General features: G+C 47.0%; 1 protein-coding gene across 9 annotated transcripts in view; it reads right to left on the reverse strand.

Moving 5' to 3' along the window:
- Positions 1–19283, reverse strand: part of SGCD (sarcoglycan delta) — a 358597-nt gene extending 339314 nt beyond the window's left edge. For 7 of the 9 annotated variants that reach the window (XM_040647163.2, XM_040647162.2, XM_040647165.2 and 4 more), the window contains exon 1: positions 19250–19283. The gene's annotated coding sequence lies outside the window, so the exon portion shown is untranslated. Of the gene's footprint in view, positions 1–14646; positions 14861–19249 lie in introns of those variants that run through there. The other 2 variants (XM_046900443.1, XM_015293900.4) reach the window with 1 other exon arrangement.
- Positions 19284–19938: the final 655 nt, after the last annotated feature.

Consider the following 19938-nt stretch of genomic DNA (forward strand, 5'->3'; position numbering starts at 1 on the left):
CAAATATTTCCTTTGCACTGACCTTTACTTTCTGCGATCCTGATGGCAATGCTCTCATTGTCTCAGCTTCATTTAACAGCTAGATATTAACTTCCACTTCTGTTTTTGTTTGGTGTTAATGGAAATGCAAATCAGTTTTTTGTAGGGTTTGTTCCACGTACGCCTTCACGGGGGGAAAGAAAGGCATTAAACTGAGAAATGGTTTGTTTGATTTGCAGCCTACCTGGGAATCTTGATTTTGCCTCCTTACATGCCATGTTGTGACCACAGAGCACTGCGCAGGGGTGAATTCAGGCATGGAAACCCAGAGAAAGCAGCAACTGCTTTATCCAAACCTTCTGCCCCTGAAGATGATAGCTGAAGTAGATGGGATTTCATTGTCATTGCTCAAAATAATGAAATTCAACAGAAAACGCCCCCTTTTCTTTGTGTATGGAAGAGGAACACAGTTCTTATCAGGAACAGGATAACCAAAAACGTACTTCTGCCCTGGGAAGACACCTCACACTGCAGAGGTAAGCTCGTGCACAGAAGCAACCCCTTCCAGCTTCTCTCCATCTGGCAAGTCAAACCCAGCAGTGTAATTAAATTTTGCAATTGTACACAGAAAAACAGTAATTCCAGCCTTCATGGTCAGCCAGAATAACCTGTAAAGGTGAGCCATGTTGTCTCCAACATGGGAGCTGTGTGGTTCTTGACAATTTGACAACGGAAAGTGGAGAAGTCACCAATTTGCTGGTTGGAAGATCCATCAACAAACACGCTACTGAGAGCCAGCAGAGCCTTCCAGGGGCACAGCCCTCCTAATGGCCATTGCATCCCTTAATCCTCCTGTCAAACTAAACCCTGTTAACCACTCTAAAGTGCTCTTTGAAGCATGTTGCTCTGCTAGATATAGCCCTCCTCCTCATTTCTAGTCCAAATTGATTCAAAGCCAAAGTACATCTTTTTATTCTTGCTCCAGTACTTTGCATTAACTAATTTACTCCTTCTCCTCCTTTGTACCCTCTGCCAATGTGTTTTTAATTAGTGACAAGGATTCTTCTCAGCTTTCCACTTCCTTCACGCATCTCCTGTGAGAGCTCCATCAGCTTTCCTCCAGCCCTAGCCCATCCTTCTCAAGAAACAGTCACACTAATACCTGTATTATTCTGACAGACTCACCACCAGTGATACTTCCAGCCATCATTAGAAAAGCTTCATTACAGACAGAAGTGATGGACCAGCTGATACATGTATTACTCCTCTGTTGCTTTTAAGTGTGGAGCTCCCAGCTTACAGGACAAATCCTTGCAAAACCCTCAGTGCATGACCTGACGCTCTGCCTTGTGTTACCAATGAGAGGTCATTCTTTCAAAGCACAAGCAGCATCTGGCAGCAAAATTAGCTGCAACTCCACAAACCTCTGTCATTACAGATCAAAGAAACTTCAGAATAGAAAAATCTATCTATCTATTTCTTTGTCTTCTCATTGGAAAACCTTCCAGTCCAATCTTTAGGACAGAAAAGAAGCATAAATGACTATTAACAACATCATCCCTTCCCATGCTTGCTTTGGTGGCAAGCACTTTGTTTTTCCTGGCTGTTGCAGTCACTGACCCCACTGCACTCAGCACCTCTTTTGGAAGGCCCTCCCATCCACTACAAACTGCACCAACCACCCAGAATCAATCAGCAAGAAGAGGTGGACAATCAACGCAGGCAGCTAATTTCTTTAAGGCCAGATACCCACACACACAGGAGAGAATCAGGCTCCAATTCAGAGCTCTGGTTCACCCTGCAGAGGCTCCAGTGACTGTTCTGCCTCGAGGTTCCCAAATCAGATGCCTGTACCTGTATGTGACTGCAGCCCTTGACCATATCGTTTTCTACTTAGCGCTATGGGGATGTGGACACCTAATGAGGCTTTTAATTTGTTTGGCTGCTCTGTGACGGCATTGATGCAGGAATCAGAAATACAACCTAAGAACTATCATTTTTCCTTAAAAAATTTTGACTGTAGTGCCAAGTCTCAAGATTTTTTTTTTTTTAATGAGATTCTGTACTAAAATACGAGGCACTTTGAACATCCACAAGCTTACAGTATTTCTAACTATCTGTAACATCCTAGTTTTCACTTACTTGATCTTTCAGCTTCTAAAATTTAGGTAGAGACGCATCTTTCCCATAAACATGGACAAAGCAAACTTCATGAGAATAGGTTATGTTTAAAACAACTTCTGGGTTCTTTGTCATCAATGCTGAGTTCAATGCTGTTGTGTTTCTGTCCTTAGCACATTTATCCTTTTAAATAATGCTTTTATTATTGTACAATTAAAGTACAGCACCAAATCCTCACCTTCCCATTAAAAAAGCCTCTTAAAACACAGCAGGTCTTGGAGAAAAAAAAAAAAAAGAAGAGTGGCTAAACCTGCACATAACTCTCAGTGGACTTCATCTGGCACCAAATATTGTCAGAAAGCAGAAAATACAGGCTAGTCTCACATTATCTGCAATAAGATAGACAGTCTTTCATTTTAACAAGTACCACTGCCAATATCAGCCCTGCTGTGTAAAAAGCTGATGCAATGATTTTGTTATTTATACAAGAGCAATGAAACCCAGCAAGACTGGATGCAATCGAAGGCACCTTCCACCAACAGGCACACACAGGTACACACAACACTTGGTGAAGCTGGAGGAGCAGCTTCCAACCCAGACCAAGGCATTCACCAATGTCCTGCCCCAGCCCTGCATTGCAGCGTGCTTTGAGTCAAGCAGCCCTTCAAGCCCTAAATGGGATCACAGACTTCACAAATGGGACTGCAGGTCAGCTGCCTTTCCTCTTAGCTTCTGCTCTGCTGTAGACTTCCTGAAAAAGAAGTGAATTATGTGCTGTGTTTCCTCAGGAGCACCACTCTAACTGATCTCATTCAACAATCTATCACTCTACAGTTCTTATTTCCATCTGCATGTAGTACTTCTACCTCTCAGTATGAAGGGCTAATTAATCTAATGGTCATCTGTACAGGAGATCATGAAGTATAGCGTAAAGACAAGCAATTAGCACTAGAATTAAACAGAACAGACAAGTATTGGCTGGCCAAAGGCACAAAGAGCATGCTGACAATTGCAGGTTCATCTCCATCTTGACCTCATTTGAGCTTGTCAACCACAATGGGTACTTGTTAATTTTTTTCCCCATCTAGCTGTCTCTGGAAATTCATTTAAATCAAACCTGTGGTTCTCTCTGATGTTCTGTTCTGCCAACACAAAGAGGCTTAGGCAACTTTCTAAGAGATGCATGCAGGAAAGAGGCATCCATGGCTGGGAAGAGAGTCCATGGAGGGACCAAACAGTTGCAGAAAACTTCAGCATGGCTTTCGGGCTTTGGAAAGCACAATGAGCAAATCCACCAGGCTGTTGGAGCTGCATCAACAGGAGCAAGGATTGAACGGAGCCATTTCTCACAGTACTGCAGGGACAACATAAAGAGAGTGGTGTGGGCAGGTTGCATTTGGAAACTCCAACCCTGTCACCCAGAGCAGCATCCAAGATCATGTGGAATTACTCTCACATTCAGGGCTCTGCCTTCTTGGCACCAAATAACTGAAACTGCAGAAATATTTATTTCTGCAACCACCGCAGCAAGATGTTCATGACTTTGAGATCACAGCTGCTCTGAGAAAGACAAAAGCTGTTTCCTTCCAACAAGTGCAATTCAGACAGAGCAGATCCCAGAAATAATGAAAGAATGATCAAATTAAGTTGAATTACAATCTAATTTCATGTGAACATTGTCCATTGATTGGCTGTTTCAATTTTACCTTCAAACTACTGTGATATCACACAAGCATCTCACAAACTTGCTTACTCAAAAACAGGTAACCTACATCTCATCATGAAGACAACAGCACAGACTTCCCCAACAAATGCCCCTCTTTAACACAGGGTCACTGTTGTGAAGCAGAGAGAAAGAGTCTTCATCAGTCACATAGTGGAGACCAAGCTGATATGCACCCAATATGACTCTGAACAAGACTCTCCCCACCCCTGTGTGAGTAAGGAGACAATTCTAGTGAGTGAATGCTTCCTGCTGCTGCAACAGAGACATTTAATAGCTCTGTTAACCTCACCACATAACGTCACAAGGAACACACACCCACAGAAGGGACTGTGATTTCAGCAGAGACCAACAGTGCAAAAAAAGTAAAATAAATAAAAGGAAAAAATTTGGGAATCTCAACAGGTCCCTTCCAAGGAGGGTATTTACGAGGACCGAGCTTCCTCCCACTGCTTTTCATTACAGACTTCATATATATATTTCAGATTCTCCCACTGAGAACACAGATAAGCTTCTAACATAAAATTCTCCATAAAACAGAGTTACAATACAAGAGCAGTGACAAATGCTGGCATCAGAAGCCTGCAGTACTGCTGTTTTGTTAGAGCTTTGTAGAAAAATGAACAAAGATGTAGAGAGTAAAGTCAAAGTCTCTTCTCCCAAATTGAAGGTTCCAGAAACAAAACTTACAGAACCTGAAGCACTCATTAAAGTCAATGTGTGAGGAACGTAGATAGATTATACCTTAGTACTGCTACACAAGAATGACTTAAAACTGTAATACAACAAGTTCCATCAGCGTATATTCAAATGTTTGTGGTTTTTTTCCCTCATAATAAATGCATCAAAACTTACTGCCATTGATGAAAAACAGTTCTACCTCGCACACTCTGCAGGGCTGAAAATTTCCATGGCAGTGCCATGCAGTGTAACATTTAACCACATGTCAACACATTGTTTCCATGAGTTCCGATTCTTGGACTCCTCAACTTCAAACAACTCTGGGACTGGAACAAATTACATATAGCATTTCACACTTCTTTCATCGACTGTTACAGCTGAATATTGCATTAAAAAGCCAAATCTTCAGAGCTGCAGATCACTGAGTTGTGGTCCACACACGGCCATTCTATTACAGGTCCTTGGAGGGAATAAGGAGTATTTAAATAAGATAAGGCGTGCACGGATATCTGTGTGACTGGCTTTCCATGAATCCTTCAGCAAGGACCATCAAAAAGTCATAAGCCCAAATAACAAAACAAAAAAATACAACACATACGTACAGGCAAACCGCAGCATAAGAACCTAGGGAATGACGGGATAGAAGAAAGGACATCTTCAGAGTCAACAACTGGCAAAAAGAAAGGAGAAAAAAGAAAGGGAATGCTAATAAAAATCACCTGTCATGATGATGAGAGGTATTCACGAATCCCAGCATCTTTACCAAGACCTGTATGAGTTCACATACCCATTACAAGTCTGAGAAGGAGAATGGAGGCAATGAAGTGCCCAACTCTGCTGACAAAAGACAACGATGAAGAGTGGGCAGAACTGATGTAAAAGGTGCAGAAGAGTCTCGAGGCACTGTGAGTGAAGAGCAAAGTGACAGAGTAAATTAAATGTTAATAAATGCAAAATATTGCACAGAAAAATGGGTATGACTGTCCACATAGATTGACAGGCTGTGAATTAGCTGCTTGAGCTCAGAAGAGAGCTGTAGTCACTGCAGACAGTTCTCTCTGGAAACATCAATTCAGCAGGAACCGAAAAAAGAAAACTTCAGAACTCTTCAGAAAGGACAGAGACCAAAATGCACAGCATCATTATGGAACAGAATGAACTCCTGATCTGTCTGTCTTTAAAACACCCACAGAATCATAGAATCCCACCTCTAGAAGAAAATATACAAAGCCATGCAATTTTCTTGTAAAGTATTATGATAAGCCAGAACGTGTTTAATTGATCAATTGGAATACTTGGGCTGAGGTGTGGAAGAATCTCCACCCTGGAACCACAGGTACTGGTTAACCAGTCAACCATTTGGCTCTCAACAAGCCATTAAATTTTACCTTTGGTCTTACTAGAAAAAGGGAAATATACAAGGCTTCAGGTAACGGAGTGGATACAATTTAAGATGCTTCATAAGTTAAAGGAAAAAAACACTCTGAAGTCCCTTTACAGCATCTCCCATCCCAAAAGGACAGGTGCATTACACAAGTCCAGCTGAACACTGCATTCTCCATTTTGACGTGAAATGCTCCACCTTCTATTTTTCTTCCTCTGCAGGCTGCTACGAAGGAAGGGCAACTTTTATATGTGAAGATTATAAACAAAGAAGTCCTATACATAACACTGAGCAGACACGTATGTGAAATACCACATATTACACGTGGACTGGGCTAGAACACTGATTCCATTAGACAACTGGTGCTGCTGAAACACCAGAGGAGCAGGACCATGCTGGCTGAGAAGCCAAGTTCAGGAAGTTCAGAAGCTACAAGCAGGGGTTCAAGCAGATCAGAAGCTTCCCATAAGTGGAGGAAAAAAGCAAGCACCAAAAAAAAATGTGTTTCTGCCCCTGCAAGGACACTTCTGCATAGCATGAGAAGCATATGGAGAACAATAGTTTTTTTTATCATTAATTATGAAGTATCCTTTTCCCACCTTAAAGCCAATGCTTGTATCCCCAGGTCAAGCAAGGGCTGAGGACAGAGCCACTCACCTGAGGCAGCTGCTCTTACAGCACCCCAGCACACCTATCTCCTGCACCTCCATTCAGAAGCAACACTGCCACCATAGCTTTTCACGCTGCATTCATGAGTAATTGCCAACTGCTGAAGGTTCGAGGTTTAGGGACAACATCTCAGGCATATTTCAGCTGATGAATCTCACTGACTGCTCTTAATGCATATAGTAGAATGACTAACGTCCTGACTCCCTGCACCTTCTGATGCTGAGAACGTTCCTCCTACATACAAACTGTGACCCCACTAAACCATGCAGGATACGCTGTTGCTGTTTACAAAAGATTTAACTGAACAAATGCACTTCTGAAGCAGCCAATTAAAAGGGACACTGATGAGGTTTTTAGAGCCACCCTGAGAATGGTCTGCACCTCACCTATAAACCAGTTCCATCCAAGTCAGACAGCTCTGCTGTTCAAGCCAAAACAGAGACTACTAGCAATATCCTATAAATATATTTGAAATCCTCCATCTCCATTCATTTTCTCATAGGCAATTAGCATGCAGGTGCTTTTTGTCTGAACCAGTAAAATATGCTCTAAGCGTGATATTAAAGTACATGACAGCATTACACACCAGCCTGCACAGGGCCCATGCCACAGCGCTGAGAAGGAGACCCAAACTTGGGCAGAGGAACAAGAGCTGTTCAGCAGCCAAAGAGCTCAGCCACTGGAGTCAGGCACAAAGAAGGAGAACAAACAGGAAAAGAAACAGAAGAATATGCAACAGATTTGTTTTTCAGACAACTCAGCCAATACATCAAACCTTATATTCACACCCTTCAGAAATCATTATCCGTTGGTAATTAATTACAGCGTGGCTGACTCCACTCCCAGTAATTTCACGGACGCCAGGGTCAGTAAGTTTGGCCCATCCCTGTTCGCCCACTCAGCCCTACTACCTGCTTCCAAATACCTCCCTCAGATCTAACATCTCCTTTCAAGTACCTATGGCCAGCAGAGCATAAAACAATCAAACTGTTGTCAAAGCACTGCTGTTTTGCCATCACATCCCCCCCCAAAATGAGGGGTTCGGTACATGATGCAAGGCAAGCCTTTAGTCGCACCAAGAACAGTGGGTTGCCCAGTGCTTATTCTAAAACAGCAAAATTATCTCATATTATAATCTCAAATATTTTATTCGGTTTTCTTTTTTAAACACAAAATGCTATGGCAAGCTCTGAACACAAAACTACAAAAATAGTTCAGCCATGCAGGACCAACTTGTAAGCAGAAAACTCAGCTACATGCTATGATTCTTCAGTCTTACTGAAGCAGTGAAATAGCAGTCAGGTTAGACAAGGTATTCTTGCTCTAAAGGCCACTTTGTATTCACGTTTTTGAGTAGTAACATACATTAAAGGACTTGAAAGTTGAAATAACTGTAAACTGGATGATATAGAAGAGTTAAAATTCAGGGTTAAGGTTTTACTTGAGCGTGACAGCGAAAGCAGCAAATTGTGTCCTTGTTCAGAAGGAAAGAGTAAGGTAGAAAATCCATTTACATCCTGTCTACGTCCATAAAATAAGTCACAAGAGGAGCATAGCAGTGCATGCTGACACTCCAAAAAGAGTTCACGCTTCCTGCACTGGGGACTTCATAATTAAAAGGGGGGGGGGGGGGGGGGGGAAAGCACTGCACAGGTTATTTTCTAAGCCATGGAAGCCTTTCCTACCCCACACCAGAGCTGTACATTTTGCACATACACACGGACAGCTGTCAGGATGGATCACACTACAGTCAGCGATGCAGCTCTTCTGATCTTGAACTCACAACACAGGGTAAGAGAACAATATCTGGGAGCTGTGGCAACACACACTTTGAGAGACTTCAGAAAGTTACTGGAGCAAGACAAACTGCACAAGATTCTTCTATGAGAAGTCAGGCTAGCAGCAGTCCAAGAGCTCAAACCAGCTCTCATTTAATTAGCTTTTTGCCATGTACAGGAGAGCTTGTACGAAGTGCCCAGTGCTGCATTCTCATTTGCACTTTGCTGCGATCCATACAGCAGCAATTCAGCCCTGAGCGAGGCAGAGCTCATTACCCAGCAGAAATGAGCTCTCCTGGCAGCAAGCTGCTCTTCCTGCACACAGCATCAGCCCCACTGCCCACCCCAGCAGGGCACTGTGGTACCCACAGGCAGTGCAGGTGCTGTGCATGTTAGGGTGGACCTGGCAGACCAAGGCCAGAAGCAAGGATATGGACTGCTGCCTGACATCGTGACAGAGTGACTTTTATCCATCAGGAATGCAGATGATGGGATGTCCTGCTCCAGCACCTCCCAGGGACTCCTGCTTTGCTGGGCTGGGTGCATGCTCCACCATTGCTGGAGCTCCCTCCAGGATGCCCTGAAAGAGGGTTAAGACCCTGACCACAATCCTCTACAGATTCTCAATTCATGCTTTAAAAAGACTCTCATTTATTAAGAAAACCTCCACTGCACCATTGCACAGATGAGCCATGCCCTCTTGCCAAGCAGAGGAACTTGCTGGAGCCCCAGGATATTGGAGCAGCCTCATGCAACCAGAGCGAGCAGCCTGATCTGCTGCAAACTTCAGCAACAGGGAACCTCATTGGCAATACCGACATAAAGCATGAGATGCAGAGCAAGTCACTGCAGGGTGACTGGTGGGCATTGACTGAGTCAGGACCTCACAGCACCACTTTGCTCAACCCAACCACAGGAACTTCCCGACCCTTCTTTTCCCCTTCATGCTTATCAGCTTGCTTTTATCTGGCAGTGTTTTAACAGCAGTTTTCTTATCCTATTAAACTGACACATCTGATTAAAAAAAAAAAGGAGTCTAATTCTCCCCTATTTCCACAGAGTATGTTACAGGGGAGCAGATCTCTACTGAACCATACTGTCTGTGCACAGATTTCACTCACTGACGCAGTACTGTTCTCACCCTCAAAGAAGAACACCACCAACAAAAAAATAATGCACAAAACACACACACCTCCATGGCAATCTTCTGCTCATGCTCTCCCCCTGAGGAGCAGCCCTGGCCTCCAGCTGGCAGCACAGCAGGAAGAGAACTGCAAGGGCAGTGGGGCTGCGCTGCTTTGGAGCACCGAGAGCTCCAGCCCAGAGTCAGGTGATGTGGATTACTCACTGCACAAATTCCAACTAATTTGAGTGGAGGTGTTTGGCTTTTTGAGGCGGGGAAGGCGTTCAGTTTGTGTTTTTGTTTGTTACCTTACAGTATCTGGATGTATAGTAAAGCTTCAGTCACTGAAGGCCAACTGCCACACTTCTTCCCAAATATTTAGGAAAGTTCCACTGGGACCCACGAGATACTTCCAGGAGAGTACTTTCAGGAGTGCTGTATCCTGGATTTGGACATAACATAGGTTTTCCATTGTCGTTGTTTTTTTTTTAATCACAGCCAGCTACTTTTTCATCCGTAATAGTCCATTAACCTACAGACTGATGCAGCTACTTTCAATCAAGAGGTGAAAGTCACAGCCCAGCTCAGAGCTTTAAAAATAAGAAAGAAAACAAAACAAAACAAAAATCAGCACAGAGGGCAGTTTGGGGACTCCCCTCCCTGCCAGCAGTCAGAGCAGTGACTGCCTGCTGCCATCGAGGCGTCTCACGCAGTACGGTCTGCTCTCCCTCTACTGAGCAATCCAAGCACTACAGAGAATAACAAAGAGTGGTCCATCAGTAGTGTCAGCACTGCGAATGAACCAACTTGAACTCTCAGGCTAACCCCTGAACAAGGAAGAATGCCCACAAAGAGCTGCTCAGGGCCACTGGAGCACACCCTGCTGAGCAACCACACAGCTGACACAAGCGTGCAGTGCAAGGACCTGCTCACAAGTTCCACTGTGTCAGAACTGGTCCGTCCGCTGGTGGCCAACACCAGCAGCTGTAAGTGAGGCAAAGCTCCAGCAGCACACAGCACCTCCCTGGATGCGGTCCCAGCTCTGCTCTTCTGCATTTGTGGTTGCTCTCCGAAGCCCAGACCATTGGGACTAAGCAGAGCATTAATGCGAAGTCTGCACCCAAAGGTGACCACTTCAGTGGTTTCATTCCCTCAGGGATGTTCACATGGCACAGTGCTGGAGCCTGGCTGCTGGTCCTACTGTGCACAAGCTGCAGGAAAGCAGGGCAGCCCCAAAGCCAAAAGCCTTCCCAGAATGCCGCCACATCACCAGGAGGAGGCAGGATCAAAACAGTACAGGTAGCAGCACAACACAGGGGATGGAAAGCCTGAGCTTAGAAATATTTTAGAAAGCAGCCCAGCTTGCCCACGTACAATGCAGTAGATACAGTGAGCTCTCTGTGCATCACCAGCTTCTTGAAAACATCACCAAATTCAAAAGCAAAAATACCTAAAACTTCGTGTTCACTGATAAACAGAGCACGATGTTGGGATGTGAAAAGCTTTCACCTCCATGAGGAACCAAATAACCTCCCTTTTCAAGCAGAGGAGCAGACGAATGATGATCCCAGCACACTATCTCTACTGAAAAGAGAGAGTCTCTGTTTTTCAAAGGCTACAAAAACATAGATCTTTAAGCTGCACTCAAATTTAACTGAACAGCAGCTAAAAACAGCAGAAATCAACTTGGGGTGGGTCATATCAGAACCAGCACGGTAAAAAGCACATCCAGGTGCACTGGGATTGAGATAAGCAGATGGAGGCAGGGAGAAAGAAGGTGTTCACAGGGAAAGGCACAGAAACACAAAGCAGTGCTTATGCTGGCCCTGGTCAGCAGGCCAGAAAGAGTTCATCTGCAATATTTAGACCCAAACTGAGAAGAAGCACTGGCATTCACATAGCATCCACCTAGAACTTTGGGAGGGTGGGAGACTGCAGCAAGGGAGCGCGGGGAAGGCCTACGAATTGGCAAGGTTATTGAAAAGGAAACTGTGAAGCTATTTGCTGTGCTTAGTAACCTGTTGTCCAAAAAAATTAGCTAGTTGTTAGTTAGTTGTTCCAAACTACCCGGACTGCATTCAGCAAAATTCCCTTGTTAAAATCAGCGAGAGACAAGCTGTGAGCTGCACGTAGCACCGGAAAGCTGCAGATGAAAGACAGAAAGTTCCTATGCATTCTCTCCTTGCAGTTACCTCGTAAATCCAACTTTGTCATTAAGCAGCGCCTATCTTGCCAAATCCCCTGGGAAAGCACCAAGCAGCTGTTAATTCATTTCTGACATTCCCTTGGGAAGTATTTCTGGGGTGAGGAGCTGTGCGCTGGCACGAGTTCTGCCTCCTTTAGGATGCCGGTGGTCAGTGGCACGGAGGCAGGGAACCAAGACTGGGCAGCCACATGGGCTGCCAAAGACAAACAGGCTCTGACAGTACGCAGAGCTTTTAGGCTGACACCTTCCTCCTCAAGCACCCCTAAGGGACCCGATGTAAGCAGATAACAAAGCCTCAGGTTCTCACAGACGAAATAAAAGCTGGAGGAGACAAGAGAGAAGGTTGTTTTTTTTCCCCACTGTGGTGTGAGAAGGCTGCCCTGAGGGTTTTAATCAATGCAAGTGAATCTTTTATATTTTCCTCCAGTATTCCCAAAATAATGTCTGTGAGATGCTGGCACTTTTGCAACATAGAGTGACCATTTCCCAGCAAACTCGAGTTGGTCTTTATCAAAAGAACTGAAGAAACGCATTACGACTTCAAAGAAAAATAGCAAGCAAGGAAACAGAAGCAGCAGGATAACATTAGGCGGGATGGTTGGCTCCCAGGACAACTTTGCACTACTTTTCTTTTTAAGCACAAAGTGAACGAAGAGCAGCATAACCAGAGCTGCTGGTGCAGAAACATACCTGCAGCTACCCTGGACCACAAGAACAGCAAGTAATTCCAAAAATGCACATACCAGCACACTATCTGAAGGCATTTCCAGATCCAGAGTCTCGTGAGGGAAATACCTTCCTGTCCATCTGCTTCATCACAGAGCCTACCAAGCTCTCCATGCATTCAAGCAGCTCCTAATGCACTACCTAATAACCTATCACCCAGAGGATCCATGCACGCACACTGCATCCACACGTCACATTAAATAAGGAGCAGCAGCCCACGTTACATAACACCTTTACATAATTACAAACACCTGAACAGCCGGCCCTGCCTGCCTGCAGGTCTGCGTGGTGGCTTGCCCTCGGCCAAAGGAAAGGTAGACAAGGAGCCTTCCAAAGCCATGCATCAACTCCCAGTCCTGTCTACAGCAGTGAACTGGAGGATCTATTCCTCCAATTTCCTGCTTGTAGCGTTCACTCTGAAACACACAACAAAAGAACCACCACTTCCTGAGTTCTAAAAGCTGCAAGCAACACTAGCCTTTCTAAGTCACCTGCAGAGAGGCGCAAATAAAGGACAACACGGGCACAAGAGTCACAATTCCTCAAACACTAAAAGCCTCCAGGAGGCACCATAAGGAGCGAGCCGATGTCTTCACTGCGCTCCAATATCAATGACTTCAAGGGGGAAAGACGGAGGTAATTCCTCAGCAGCAACCAGCATATTGGAACAGCTGTACCTCTGTTAATCACGGAGCTCGGGAGCAAAGTTCACGCACCGTATTACTGAGAGGCAAAGATCTCTGAAGAGCTTTTACTCTCAGTCGTCTCGCTGCAGTTGTTTCCAAATCATGACTCTTATTTTTCATTTATCAGGATCATTTTGTCTCAAACTGGCATTCGGAATAGAACTCTTCCTCACAAAGAAAAGCAGTCTGTAATACCGGAGCGGATCCTCAACTGATGCACATCGCCACGAGAAGTCAATAGAATTAGGTTAATGTATACCAAATGAAACACGACTAAGACTTCTCCTCTTTGAAACGATGCTGGAAGTGGGACAACCGTGCTCACTTAGAGCAGATGCGCTCGCAGGGCACAGGAGTTCATCCCCACACACAGGGAATGTCACAGAGCACACAGATCCATTAACAGGAGGGCTCAGAGCAGCAAACCTCTGCACGAACGTCACCACGACCTCTTCTGCTCAGCACACAATTGAGAGCTGTTCATTTTTCTTTTCAATGAGCCACAACGCAAGTGTTGATTTAATGGTTCATTTATCAACCCCTCTGAATATTAAGCAATTCATTTTGCCTTAATTTGGACGATTCAATTTCACCCACCCTTTCTCCCCTTGAAAAATGTGAACTGCTCTATAGGGAGAAGCTGTTTTAAAAGTTGACTTAACAGGCAGTACTTGGGAATCCAGGGGAGCGTGGAAGGTTACATGGAACACTCGAATAAGTATTTTTATCTGACTTTCTTTTCCCCTTTGTATTTTACGCTATACCTGAACTTCACATGTGCTAAAGCAAAGGCACCCCAACGAGCATTCCTAACGCTGCAGACAGAGATGCATCTTTCACAGTATCAGCTACCAGATGAGAAGCCCACCAGCAAACGAAGCACACGGTCGATACAACCAACAGCCTTCCCCAGTGTTGCAATTCTTGAGGAACCGAGTTCCTCTCTGAAAATCCGTTCCTTCCCTTGAAACTTTTTGTTAGAATATACATATATATCTATTCATAATAATACCGCGGGAAACACCCACGCACATCAGCAGCATCTCCTGCTCAGAAGTTTGCATCTCGGAGCGCTCTGGCAGCGCAGCGCACACCGGCACAGCCGCCCGGAGCTGAGGAGCGGCCGCCCGCAGACAGCGCACCTGTTGGGCAGCCTGGCCGCGTCCCGGGGCTTCCCGAGGCGGAGCCCCGTTTTCACCCCGGGCTGCCCAATCCCCCTCCGGGCTGTCAGCACCGCGCTCGGCGGCTCCATCCACGCGGCCCCGCAGCCCGGCGGGGCACTGCCGTAAGTCTCCTCGGGAACCCCCCTGTACGCACGCCGCAGAGCTCAGCCCCGGAGCCAGGAGGCATCTCCCGAGGCGAAGAACGGCTCTGCTCCCAGGGAAGGGGAATCAAGAGCCGCCGCGGAGGGACGCGCGGGGCAGCGCTACCGCGGATCGGAGGCGGACCCGAAAGGTCCTCGCGAAGGGCAGCCGGGGCGAGAGCCCGAAACTCCGCCAAGTGCGAGGCTGCCTGGCCGCGGATAGGGCAGGGCGCAGCCCGGCCGTCCCCATCCGGGCGCTGCACTCACCTGAGCACCGGGCGGCCGAAGGGACCGGGGTGGGGAGGGGGGGGCGGCTCGGCCCCTCAGGACATCACCGCCGCCGGGGCCGCCGCCGGGGGCGGGAGCGCGGGGGCCGGCGGCGGAGCGGCTCCTCCGGCAGCGGGGGCGCGGCGCTGCCTCAACGCCGCGGCGCTGAGCCGCGCCGCCTCCGACACGCGGCCGCGGCGCCCCGGCCCCGGTTGGGGGGGGGGCAGCGGCGTCGGAGGCGGGCCCGGTTCCCGCAGCCTCCCCTCCCCTCCCTCCCGCCTCGCCCCACCCGCTCCGCTCCGCCGCGCCCGCCCCCTCGGGAGCGCTCCTGATGTTTCTCCCCTCTCCTTTCCCCCCTTTTATTCCTTCCTTTCTTTTCTCCCGTTTTAGTCTCCTCCGCCCCACTTTTCTCCCTCTCCCCCCGTTTTTCCCCTTCTCATCCGTCTCCCCATTTATCCCTTCCCCCCCCTTTTTTTTTTCATCCCCTCCCATTTTCCCACCCCCCTCTTCCCGTCTCCCTTTCCCCCTCATTTCTTCTCCTCCCTTCCTCCGTCCCCCCTCCCCCCCCCCCCCCGTTTTTTCCCCCTCCTCCTTTCCCCCAACCCTCTCCCTTCCACAAGCTTTTAGCAGATCAGACCGCGGCCAGCCGCCAGCAGCGTCTCTCGGAGGAGACGGCCAGGGGCTGTGGTTAGCAGATGGCCCCAGGGGAGCAGACTGCATGCAGCGGTGTGCATCGCTCCGCATCTTCCCCCCGCACCAGCCCCGACCCGGCGTGGCTGCCACCGGAGGGCACTTCCATGGGCATCCTTACGCCACCCCCCCCCCCCCCCCCCCCCCTTCCCTCCTCTCTTGAAGGTTTTGGATAAGACAGTGCGGTTTTTCCAAAGGATCCAGCAAAAATGAAGGAAGCACGGTTCGTTGCTCACTTAAGCCCTCACCCAGCCCAGCGCTGGGTTTGCAGTTCCCAGAACACCCAACGTGCAAAGTGGGGGCATGGCATCCCTGAGGCAGCTGCACTCAGCTCCCAGCGCTGCTACAAAGGCTTCTATACCAACAGGCTTCATAATTCCCCTGTTCGAGTTTCATTCATTACAGACGGGATCGGTGGAAACACTGTTTAAAATGTTGCTTATTTTGCCACTGTATACAAATAGTTTGGTTCTATCAGACCAATGAATGCTTTTTCTCACGTTCTGGAGCTAAAGATCAAAGTTCACAGTAAACTCAGTGGCTACTGATTGATATTCACTAGGACAAAGCTGCGCTTGTATACATGGATTCCTGTCTAGGCTTTTCCCCTTGACTATGTGAGTCCAGATTACCATAACATTCCAATAAAGTGCCAAGATTTGGCTGATAGAATCACAGAACAGCTTAGGTTGGAAGGGACCTTAAAGATCACCAGGCCCCAACCCCTGCCATGGACTGGTTGTCCCCCACCAGCTCAGACTGCCCAGGGTCCCATCCAGCCTGGCCCTGAGCACCTCCAGGGATGGGTTCATCAAAGGTCTGTAAAATCCGTGGCCCATATGGATCATTGAGTCCAAGTCCTGGCTCTGCACAGGGCCACTCCAAAATCAGACCACAATGCATGGCAAGTGCACTAAGTCCTGCCCTGTACACGCACCTCTGTGCATGCACTCCTACTTGTAAGTTACATGGAGATGTTGCTCAGCCTTGCAGTGTCAGAGGTATGCCTGCAAGACTATTGCTGAAGAATTCTGATATGTTCGTAAGTATATATATATTTTTTAAAGTTCTTTTTAAAGATCCAGTTGGCCAGCAATGGCAGGGAATGCTAATTCCACTTAGTTACAGGAAAAAGCAATAAAAGCAAATATGTTTCCCTAAGGCCCCAGCCCAGAGTGATGAAAAATCCAGGCCAGCAAACATATTTTGTTCAAACCAGTCTTCAATGTCATCTCTTTTCCCACTGAAAAATAAAAGAGGAAGCGAACCTAAGGCAAACTGAAGTATAAATGACACTCCCCAGATCTATTAATTGTACCCAGATATAGCCTCAAGCTGGGGAAACAGGGACAGCCTCCACCCCAAAACTGAGCAAGCCCTACCCGCAGCTCAGATGTGCCACAAACACAAATGCCATACCGCCTTAGCCAAGAGTATTTAAAGTTATGAGGTCAGTGACAGCAGCAGCTGCTGCTCCTGACCTCAAGGGAATCACGGTTCTGCTTAACACAGATTCCTGTCCTCCCATTTCTCACTGGATTTCTGGAATCTGGGTTGTCCTCAGAGCTGTGGGAGTGGGTTCACGCCCCTGCCATGGCCGCAGGTGGCAGTGTGCTATGGGGGCAGAGGGAAAGGCAGAGCAGGCTGAGAGAAATCACTCGTCCTCGTAGGGACGGCTCTACTCATTTTCCCTGCCTTTAGGAAGGAACAGCTGCTGCTCAGGTTTGCCAGCACCCAGCATTCAAAAACTGTGAGTGAGAGACTCAGAAACAGGATGATTGTCTGTAAAAGAGGCTGATACTGGGGGAAAAAAAAATTGAAGGGAAAAAAAAAAAGGCCTCTTTTTATTTAGTTTGAGTTACTGTCTGCAGGGATCTTCTCACAAGCTTTTTTCTCAGTTCATGAGGAGCAGAGATCCACCCTATATTTTTTTACCCTTTTTTTCCCCTTCCTTTTAATGAATGCTGGGATTCCAGCATAATCAACTAATTCCAGGAGCTGAGCCTTGAAGATAAAAAAAAAAAAGTATACCATGTCGCAAAGCTCACAATGCAATCTCATTGCATTGGAATTGGCAGCAGTTCACTTGGCTCTGGAAATAATAAAGTGGGAGACTGAAATGACAAACAAACTGGAGATCCAAACCCAAGTGCCACCAGGGAACGCAAAGCAGATGGCCAGCTAAAGAGGACCAGCCCAAAGAACTGCTGTAATCTTCCCAGTAAGATTACCGACAGCATCTGTGGTTACCTCCTTCCTATGAGCGTGCCCAGCATGGTTTGGACCTTGATGTCCTTGTCACGAGTTATTAAGACAAGTAAACAAGCTAGAGCCCTCTCAATTGCAAATCATTTGTGTGCACCCTCTCGTAGCAAATGTCAATTCAAGAGCATTGGAGAGCACATGCACAGGTTGGGGAACAACTCTTTGCAAACTCACGTGCCATCTTGCAACTAACTGCTCACTTAGCTACTGTGAAGATAGTATTTGTGTGTGCTTTTAGGAAGAACTGATTATTCAGTGTGCTTGTATTAAAATACCCGCTCTGTTTCAATGTGCCACGATGTTATTTTGTCAGAAGAATTTGTTTAGAAGCTGCAAAATTAAGTTTGTGCTAACCAGTGGCATGCACAATGAAAATTAGATTTTCCCCATTAGATCCCCATAAATATGCAAGGGTGAGCATATGAGATCATATGTAGCAATTCATTTTCTGAAAGAGGGAAAAAAAAAAACTAAATTACATTGTCTTCTGTCACATCCAGTTTGCTCAGCAGAGGGAAGCACACGAAGATCAGCTCTGACCATGGGAAGTAAGCAGCGTGGTAACAACACCCTGCAGAGCTCCACTGGGACTGATCCTTCCTGCTTACCCCAATCAATGCATTGGTTTATTGGAGAAGAAAACCATTATCGTACAGCAGTTTCAGACTGCCAAGCCCAGCAGATTCTCTCTGCTGCCAAATAGGATTTCTCCTGAGTTTATGTCTAGCACTTAGCAAGGCTGCCCAGCCTTCAAGCATATAGTCACTTTCTCCAGCGTTGACTCTTTTCACCAGCCTGGGAATGCAACACTGAACCCTAAGTAAAACTACATACTCCTCTCTGTGGTTGCTTGCAGAGAACAGGATTTTGAACTCTGGACTCAATGGGAAAAGTTCCTTCACAGCCACCTGCAGCTAAATCCTACCCACCATATTGGTGGGTGCATCTCCATTGCCTGTTGGTCTGAAGTAAGCAGGATGTCATCATTTGGGGATGACAGGGAATTAGAGTCCCTCTTGGATGAATACAGCACTCCTGTCCCCCTCTCCCAGCTTGGTGCATGACAGCCTGGCAGCCACAGAAACGCCCGGGGTGAACAAGGCCTTCCTTCCCCACCAGCCAGCAACGATAATTACACAGGCAAGCCTATATTACTTTGGGTTCAGTCCTTTTCCCTCTCAAATTAACATCCATTTGGCTGCTGGTGCTGACGTTACCACAAGCTGACCCGGCATCACAGAGCAAAAATGAGATTGTTGCTTTCCCTCGTCAGGGTCTGAGGGAGGCGCAGGCCTAACGAACACGAGCAGCCAGGGCAGCTCCCAGCATGGCTGCGGGGCTCTGGGCAGCAGGGCTGCACCACAGCAGGTAGCTCAGCACAGGGCACGCAGAGCTGTCCTGCAGGCCCTGTTGTCTCTTCCTCAGCTGCAAATGCCCTCAGTCCCACTGATTTCCGTTAGCTGGCCACTCCCCGCCCTGTTTCTACAAACAGAGAAAGTAACTGTTTACAATTCCCGACTCCAGGCCTTCTGCCAGATAACACTTGCAGATGCACTGCCAAGGCAAGCTTCACACAGGAAAAAGAAAGGAGGAAAAAAAAAATAAACAGCACAAATGGCAGATGAAATAGACCAGCTCCGATTCTTACCTTCAGAAGCAGACTCTGCTCAAAGCCCACAGATGCTTTTACTAGGCTGGAAGTCTGCAAACTATTTTTAGTTCCCCTCTGGGCTGCCATATAGGGCCAGCAGCCCCCAGCCTGCCACCACTGATCTGCCCAGCAGAACTGCAGGCCACCTGCTGCTGGTGAGTCACCCTGTGTCGAGCTCATGCGATAAAGATAGGCAAAACAGAAATACAATTGCTTATTTTCCTCCACACCCCGTGTGTTTGTGCCTCCCCGTGTTCAAAGCATATAAAATCCAGGCAAAGGTGATTACATCTCATCACCAATTCACATTCCCTTCAGACCAGAAGCTCTAAGAGGCGATAACTATAGCAGAAATATTCTTGTTTAGACTTGTGGCATGAGTATCTGTGCGTTTACATACATATGCACTTACACATGTATTCACTCATCTTCAGAGTGACTGTGTTCCTGCAATCTCCTGTTCTGGTTGTTGCAAACTTGTGTTTTCTCTGAAAACAAGAATGGAAATTCAGTGAAGCTCCATCTTGATCCTGTCTTGCACACGCACTGAGAAAGAATGAGCTTGGGAAATAAGCATGCCTAGGGGACACTCAGCCCGACAGCACAGAGGAGTGAGACCTACCACATGCTCCTCAGACAAGCCTTCAGGGAGAAGGCAGAGGTGGCTTAGTGGTTGCACAGTGGCT

Source organism: Gallus gallus, chromosome 13 (assembly GCF_016699485.2).
Source record: "Gallus gallus isolate bGalGal1 chromosome 13, bGalGal1.mat.broiler.GRCg7b, whole genome shotgun sequence".
In the NCBI taxonomy this organism is placed as follows: domain Eukaryota; kingdom Metazoa; phylum Chordata; class Aves; order Galliformes; family Phasianidae; genus Gallus; species Gallus gallus.